The sequence below is a fragment of the Lithobates pipiens genome, unplaced genomic scaffold (assembly GCF_037356315.1).
Source record: "Lithobates pipiens isolate NorthernLeopardFrog02 unplaced genomic scaffold, aLitPip1_a1.2 Scaffold_13, whole genome shotgun sequence".
Classification (NCBI taxonomy): domain Eukaryota; kingdom Metazoa; phylum Chordata; class Amphibia; order Anura; family Ranidae; genus Lithobates; species Lithobates pipiens.
Genome location: NW_027507718.1, coordinates 154,558,235 through 154,567,260, shown reverse-complemented (window position 1 = coordinate 154,567,260; position 9,026 = coordinate 154,558,235).

The following is a 9,026-nucleotide window of genomic DNA, read 5'->3' as shown; positions in this document are numbered from 1 at the left end:
AGAACCAAGCTAAACCTGGAAAATTTTTATAAGCTTCTAAAATTATTTCAACATGATGAAACATACCGCTACATAACTCAGGATGACATTCGCCCATTACACTAGCATAAATAGAAAAAGATTGTAACCAATAATTAAAATTGTGTGTGCCTAAACGTCTCCTGTCATCATCAGATTTCTCACCATATTTTTTATCAAACCTATATTCTTTAAATGACGGCAATAAGAAAAGCAATTCAATATAATCCCCTTTCCAAATCTTTTCTTTAACTGAAATAGGTAAGTGAAAACCTAATGGAGACAATTCACACGTAAGTACTTCTTTAATGTAAGGTTCAGGAACATTAGAAACAGTAGCACAAGAGGGAACTAATGATAAACCAGAGGAAGTCAAATCGACATTAAGTAAAACAGAAGAATTTGAAGCAGTATGAACACTATCTTTTGAAACTGACATAAGAGCAGCGTCATCAGCAGAGCGAGAAGAAGCAGTTTTAGGCAATAAATTAGATAAAAGTTGTGACATATTAATCATAAAGTTTTGCAGAATAGAGGCATCAATCGACTCACCTCCATTTAAACGTGAAACTTCTTGAGCAGTAGGAACAGCTACCTGCTGAAATCCTTCAGAAATGGAGCAATCTGCAGCCATTACAGGAGCTCTGTCATTCACCATGGCAACGTTATCAAGCACCAGTGAAGCATTATCAACTGTAGCAGCCACCGCATCAGATACATGTAAAGCACTATAAACATTGTCCCTAGCAGTGACAGTATGCCCAGTAACATTCAAATGATTCGATTTTTTCTTTTTCTTCAAACAAGCAGACCCAGTACCTTTTTTGTTTTGCAGGGGTGAATCCACCGATTCAAATCTTCGCGGTCTCCTTCTCGTTTTTTTCCGGCCAGCCCGATGGTCCACTGCACCTGCGCCGTCCTCGGAGATCGGAGAATAGGCCGAACAGCTGCGGACATCTCCGAAAGGTTCTTGCGTCACCGTGTCAAGAGGAGGGACCGACCGGGAGGAAGAGGAAGCCGCCGAAACCGGAAGATCCTGGGGTACCCGAGAGAATGCACTCAGGAAATCAAACTGCTCCACCAGAGGGACATCCACAGACGGAACACTACCAGAACCAGCCACCGGATAAGCCGACAGACAGGAACGAAGCCACCGCTCTCCATCCACGGCACCAGCCCGTTCGATCACCTGTCGCAGTAAGGACTCCATAACGAAACAGCAGGGATGTGTTCTGATCTTCTTTGTCCGTTATACTGCGGCAACTGACACACTTTTTTCTCTTTTATAGGGTCTCCTGTTTGTGGCAACCATTACTAAGCCTCTGGACCAATCAAAGGTAAGTACTCTAACAACATTTAACTGTAAATTAATTAATTAATTAATTCCCTTCTACCAGCGCTGCGATGTGCTTGGGTGATGTGTTTCGATGCGATGTGGGGGGGCAAAGCAATTTGATGTGCTGATGTGATTCGATGTTTTGGGGGTGATGCAATGTGCTTTGGGCGATTTGATGTGCTGGGGCGATTAGATGTGCTGGGAGATGCAATGTGCTGGGGGAGATGCGATTCGATTTGCTGGGGCGATGCGATTCGATGTGATGATGCAATTCGAAGTGTTGGGGGTGATGCAATGTGCTGGGGTGATGTGATTCGATGTTCTGGGGGAGATGCGATTCGATGTGCTGGGGCCATTCAATGCGATGTGCTTGGGTGATGTGATTCGATGCGATGTGTTGGGTGCGGCGCGATTCGATTTTCTGATGCGATTTGATGTGTTGGTGTGATGCAACGTGCTTTGGGCGATGTGATGTGCTGGGGGCGATTCGATGTGCTGGGGGAGATGTGATTCGATGTTCTGGGGAGATGCGATTCGATGTGCTGAGGCGATGCGATGTGCTTGGGCGATGCATTTTGATGCGATAAGGTGGGGCGAAGCAATTCGATGTGCTGATGAGATTCGATGTGTTGTAGGTGATGCAATGTGCTTTGGGCATTTCGATGCGCTGGGGGTGATGCAATGTGCTGGGGCAGATGCAATGTGATGGGGGAGATGCAATTCGATTTGCTGGGGCGATGCGATTCGATGTGCTGATGCAATTCGAAGTGTTGGGGGTGATGCAATGTGCTGGGGGTGATGCGATTCGATGTTCTGGGGGAGATGCGATGCGATGTGCTTGGGTGTTGCGATTTGATGTTCTGGGAGAGATGCGATTCAATGTGCTGGGGCGATTTAATGCGATGTGCTTGGGTGATGCGATTTGATGCGATCTGTTGGGGGCGATGCGATTCGATGTTCTGATGTGATTTGATGTGTCGGGGGTGATGCAATGTGCTTTGGGCGATGCGATAAGAAATGTTGGGGGAGATGCGATTCGATGTGCTGGGGGCGTTGTGATGCAATGTGCTGGGGCGATGCGATTTTACGGGGAGGGGGGCGATGCGATGTGTGTAATTTTGGCCGGAGCACCATTTTAACCACTTGCTTACTGGGCACTTAAACCCCCCTCCTGCCCAGACCAATTTTCAGCTTTCAGCGCTGATGCACTTTGAATGACAATTGCGCGGTCATACAACACCGTACCCAAATGAAATTTTTATCATTTTTTCCCCACAAATAGAGCTTTCTTTTGGTGGTATTTAATTACAGCTGGGAGTTTTATTTTTTGCTAGACAAACAAAAAAAGATGCAAAAAAAAATAAAAAATCATGTTTAATAGTTTGTTATAAAATGTTGCAAACAGGTAATTTTTCTCCTTCATTGAAGTGCACTGATGAGGCGGCACTGGTGGGCACTGATAGGCTGCACTGGTGGGCACTGATAGGCTGCACTGGTGGGCACTGATAGGCATAGTTAAGGCGGCACTAATAGGCACAGATAAAGTGGCACGATAGGCACAGATAAGGCAATATTGATGGGCACAGATAAGGCGGCACTGATGGGCAAAGATGGGCACAGATAAGATGGCATGGATGGGTGGCACGGATATAGGTTTGAGGCACTGCTATTCAAGTCATTGTTGCTGCAGATTGTCTTTTGTCAGGGCTGAGAGAGGGACAGGACGCTGTGTGCAGCAGGGACAGTCAGTTTAATCATTAGCTGTTACTATTAGGTCCACAAAAGTCCTTTTCAGGACTGGTATGGTAAAGTAGTGCAGGATATAGTTTTGAGTGCTATTCAAGTTATTGTTGCAGGAGCCTGTGTTTTGTCAGTTTAAATAGGGACAGGCAGGAAGCTGTGTGTGGCAGTGAGGAACAGTCAGTTTAATCAGTAGCTGTTACTATTAGGTCCACAAAGGTTCTTTTCAGGACTGGTATGGTAATAGGCTTGTACACGTATAATATTCTTTCTTCCAAATAAAGAAAGAATATTATACTTGACTGCTGCCCTTCTGCTGCAGTAGTCCTTTATGAGTATAGGGACTGAGGTACAGTCTGCTAATCACAACCTACTATTTGCACAAAGGTCCTTCTAAGGACTGGTAAGGTATAGCGTACTACAGTATATAGGGTTGAATGAGGTACAGTCTGCTAATCCTTAAGGACTGGTATAGGTCCACAATATATAGGGGTGAGGTGCACTACTGCTGACTGCTGCCCTATTCTGCAGCAGTCCTTTATGAGTATAGGGACTGAGGTACAGTCTGCTAATCAAACCCTACTATTTGCACAAAGGTCCTTCTAAGGACTGGTAAGGTATAGCGTACTACAGTATATAGGTTTGAGTGAGGTACAGTCTGCTAATCCTTAAGGACTGGTATAGGTCCACAATATATAGGGTTGAGGTGCACTACTGCTGACTGCTGCCCTATTCTGCAGCAGTCCTTTATGAGTATAGGGACAGAGGTACAGTCTGCTAATCAAACCCTACTATTTGCACAAAGGTCCTTCTAAGGACTGGTAAGGTATAGCGTACTACAGTATATAGGGATGAGTGAGGTACAGTCTGCTAATCCTTAAGGACTGGTATAGGTCCACAATATATAGGGTTGAGGTGCACTACTGCTGACTGCTGCCCTATTCTGCAGCAGTCCTTTATGAGTATAGGGACAGAGGTACAGTCTGCTAATCACAACCTACTAGTTCCACAAAGGTCCTTCTAAGGACTGGTAAGTTATAGCGTACTACAGTATATAGGGTTGAGTGAGGTACAGTCTGCTAATCCTTAAGGACTGGTATAGGTCCACAATATATAGGGTTGAGGTGCACTACTGCTGACTACTGCCCTATTCTGCAGCAGTCCTTTATGAGTATAGGGACTGAGGAACAGTCTGCTAATCACAACCTACTATTTGCACAAAGGTCCTTCTAAGGATTGGTAAGGTATAGCGTACTACAGTATATAGGGTTGAATGAGGTACAGTCTGCTAATCCTTAAGGACTGGTATAGGTCCACAATATATAGGGGCGAGGTGCACTACTGGGTGGGACTTTAGAGACATGGATGTTAAGGAGAACCCTGTTGTGAATGTGGCAGTTATCCTTACTGCTGTACTCTGTTTTGTTTATTGCTTGCTCTTAATCCCTGTACTCTATACAATATGCATAGATATACTGTACATAGACCTGACCAAGGTGTTCATTGTCTCAACTGTTGCTGGTTTTAATGAAGTTCTTCTTTCATGTAAGCTCAGTCCATACATCAGAATGTTTCTTTGTGCTCAACCAGTGGGTTGAACAAAAACGGCTTGATTTTTTTTCCCCCATTACCATGTAGCACTAACCCCTGAAGGAGCTGCTGGTTTTATTTGGACCTGCACTTTGCTAATGAACCCCCCTTGACTTGACTCAGTCCCCTTGACACAGCTGTGGTGCAATATGAATGTGTAATGAAATGGTGAGATACAATATAATATACCTGTATTATTACCAGCACACCCGATGGCTCCACCTGCTGAGAGAAAACAATACTCCACACAATTGAAGTACTTAACCATAAATATACTTTACTGTAATTATGATAAACAGGTGGTTAGAATAATTGTACTGTCATCCTAACGTATAATGACAGAACAATGAATGCAAAACAACAATTTTACAAGGTGAATCCACAAGGGAGCTCCCCCTACTTTAATAGCTAGTTGCAAGATCTTGTTAATAGTAAACATTCTTTAATCTTCTTTTCTTCTGCTAGCTATGATGGTCCTTTATAATTTGTAATCCAAAGGATAAGGAAGTTAGGCTGATCTTAAAAGTACATTGCACCCCATACTCATTCACATAGGGTGGGGGGACGCTATCTGGGGGCCCCCTTATTAAAGGGGGCTCCCAGATTCCGATAAGCCCCCCGCCCGCAGACCCTGACAACCAACAGTCAGGGTTGTCGGGAAGAGGCCCTTGTCCTCATCAACATGGGGACAAGGTGCTTTGGGGTGGGGGGGCAGCGCCACCCCCCTTCCTCAAGGCACCCCCCATGTTGAGCCTGGTATGGCTCAGGAGGGGGGGGGGGGCGCTCGCTTGTCCCCACCCCCTTTCCTGACCAGCCAGGCTGCGTGCTCGGATAGGGGTCTGGTATGGATTTTGAGGGGACCCCACGCCTTTTTTTCGGCGTAGGGGATTCCCCTTAAAATTCCTACCGGCCCTAAGGGCCTGGTATGCCCCCGAGACATTATCGCCGCTCTCTCGCTCTCGCTACTATAGGAAAATGGCGGAACCTACTGTATATATATATATATATATATATATATATATATATATATATATATATATATATATATATATATTAGCATAGACCCTAGCGAATAAATTGGTGATCGTTGAAATCAAGTTTTTTTGTCTCATGATATTTGCGCAGTGCTCTTTCAAACACTGGCACGAGAAGAGAGAAGATAGGGTGTAGCAGAAAGAGTGAGAGCCCAGAAGCAAGCAAGGAAGCGTGTTTGGTAGACGAACCCTGGTGGAGGACATTTGAATTGCGGTATATAAAAACGGGATTATTCCCTTAAAGGCGCTTATTATTCTTATATATGGTGAGTTTAACCCCCTGAGGGGATACAAACTTCACGCGGTGAAATATTGGTGCAATCCTGGTGGATGGAGTAGTTACAGCACTTTTTGATGAACATTATTATCACCTCTCAGCGTTGATTATACCATCATTGTCACCCTTTCTGCACAATCTCCTTTTGGATTTTTATGCTGTTATTTGGGACTTTAATTTGTTTATTGTTTAGCGCTGTGTTAGAACTGATATTTTCAGGACATGAACTGATTTTTATCCATGTACTATTTGCTTTAAAACTAAGGAACCTAATAAATCTCCATAGACAGCGGTTTTAAAAATAATGTAACGGTTACCAGGTTAGAGTTACAGAGGAGATCTAGTGCTAGTATTATTGTGCTTACTCTGACGATTGTGGCAATACCTTATGTGTGATTTGAACACCATTTATATATGAGGTGTGACTTACGTAAGCGTTTTCTTTGCTGCGCAAGCATGTGAAGATGGGAGGGGGGTGCTTTAAAAAAAAAAAATCTTTTTTTTTTTCTTTTTTTGCATTGTTCCTTTAAAAAAATAAATAAAATCTGATCACTTTTATTGCTGTCACAAGGAATGTGACAGTAATAGACATGTGAATGGTACTCTTTATGGAGGTATCAGGGGTCTAAAAGACCCTCCTTTTGCACTTACAAGTATTCAGATCGCCAAAATCAGCGATTCTGAATACTGTTATTTTTTTTTATAAATCGGTGCTGTTGGGATTTTACATCGGAGACCCGATCCAAACCAAATCTGGTTTTGTTCAGGTCTCAGCTTGGGGGGGCGGACGTGCCGACTGGTGGCTCAGGTCTACCAGTGGGACAAGAAGAGCGGCTGGAGGGGGGGGTTGGACGTCCCCTCTCGAACAGCTTTTAGCCAACTTGGTTGTTATCACTAAAAAGCCAACCATTCTAAAAAAAAAAAAGTAACACCTTCAAGCCACAAACGCAAATTTGCATACAGTAAGAGCGACGTTGTGCCCAAATATTGTCCTTTTCCTTTATTTTTTTACTTTTCCCCACAAATAAAACTTTCCTGGTGCCACCATGGCAGCATACCTGTAATAGCTCCGCCCCGGAGTCCTCCCCTCAGGATAGTTAATAGCTTATAAAAATGACAACCCTACCCCCCCAGCATTCTCCTTTTTTTCTTCATACCTAACGGATAGTGTTTGGACGTATCTTACCTCTGTCCTGGGCAGTTTTCCGTCTGGGTTCTGGCCTCTCCCAGATGCAGTCCCCGGTCTTGGGTTGCTAACTAGCGCTTATAAGAGGGGTGTCCCTTCTGGGGGTCTTTTGGGGCAGCAGCCACTTCCTACATTGGAATTCGGTTCTGCTTATATATATCATAGTTGCCAACATTGTAAAAAAATAAATCGGGACACTTTTTTGGCAGTAGGCGGAGCCGTGGTATAATTAGGGGGGTGGGGCATGTAAACGGGGGCGTGGTTTCCGCGAATAGTGGGCGTGTCTTACATAGGGCGAGGCTCAAATGGGTGTGGTTAGAGTCTGAGATAAATGCTGGATGGAGAGGGAAAGTAGGGGGATGGAGAGGGAACGGAGGGGGGGGGGAGAGGGAAAGGAGGGACAGCAGCCCCCCGATCCTACACCACAATAGCAATATGTGTTTTCCAGAGTTTGACAATCAGCAGATAAAGATACTCCAAATACCTGGTGTTGGCGCTTCAATCATCCCAGCGTCATGATTGTTATGGTGTCAGGATGATTGAAGCGCATTATTTCTATTATTACAAATGAAATCATTCAACTCACCATAATGCCGAATCAGTGGGAGCCATGAGCGCGTCACTAGCCATGTTGCCTGCCACCAGATGCCATCAGGTGTCCCAAGCGGAGTCTGTCCTTACATCAGGTGCCCCATCAGAGGTACCTTCCTCACATCTGTGTCCATCAGCGGAGCCCCTCCTTACATCTGGTGGCCCTCTGACATCCACAGACCGCCCCCCCCACATCCACAGACCGCCCCCCCACATCCTGCACAGACCTGCCCCCACATACTCCACAGACTGGCCCCCACATCTCCAGACTGGCCCCCCCATCTCCAGACTGCCCCCGACATACCACTGGCCCCCAACATACCACTGGCCCCCAAAATCCACAGACTGGCCCCCCACATCCACAGACTGGCCCCCGACATACCACTGGCCCCCGACATCCACAGACTAGCCCCCACATCCACAGACTGGCCCCTAACATCCACAGACTGGCCCCCAACATCCACAGACTGGCCCTCGACATCCACAGACTGGCCCCCGACATCCACAGACTGGCCCCCGACAGCCACATACCATGACTGGTCCCCGACATCCGACTGGCCCCCGCCCCGACATCCACAGTGACAGACTGGCCCCCGACATGCCGCCGTTGCCGTGTGGAGACATTTAACTGTGGCACCGCCCACTGCACTTTACACTAACACACACACACACTGGCAGCGGGGGTGGGCGGCGCCACAGGTGTAGACCAACTTCTGGTCTTCTTAAAAATGGCGGCTGGCGGAGACATTGTCCTCCCATAGACCTCTAGCGGCCGGGACAAACCGAATTTCCTGGGACATTTCCCTGGACAAAATTAATTCAGGACAAATGTCCTAATCCCGGGAATGTCCCGGGAAATTTGGGACAGTTGGCAACTATGATATATATATATATATATATATATATATATATATATATATATATATATATATATATATATATATATATATATAAAATCTGGGGGGGTGTATGGCCAGGGGGATTCATGGGATTCTATTGTGCTTTCTTTAGTATTCTGTCCAGTCGCTTTCTGCCCTTGTCTGCCCTGCGATTATGAGTCAGCTGCTGCTAGACCAAGACCCTTGCTTTCTTAGGTAAGGGTTCGTACCTCATGTTTTTTTTTTTTCGTTTTTTTTATGTTTATCCCAGACTCAAAGAGTGCCTTGCACTATTACTTTTGTTTCAGCCCTATACACAAGAGAACGTCTAATCAGACATCTGGTCATCACAACGGATGCACACGCCCAAGTTCGG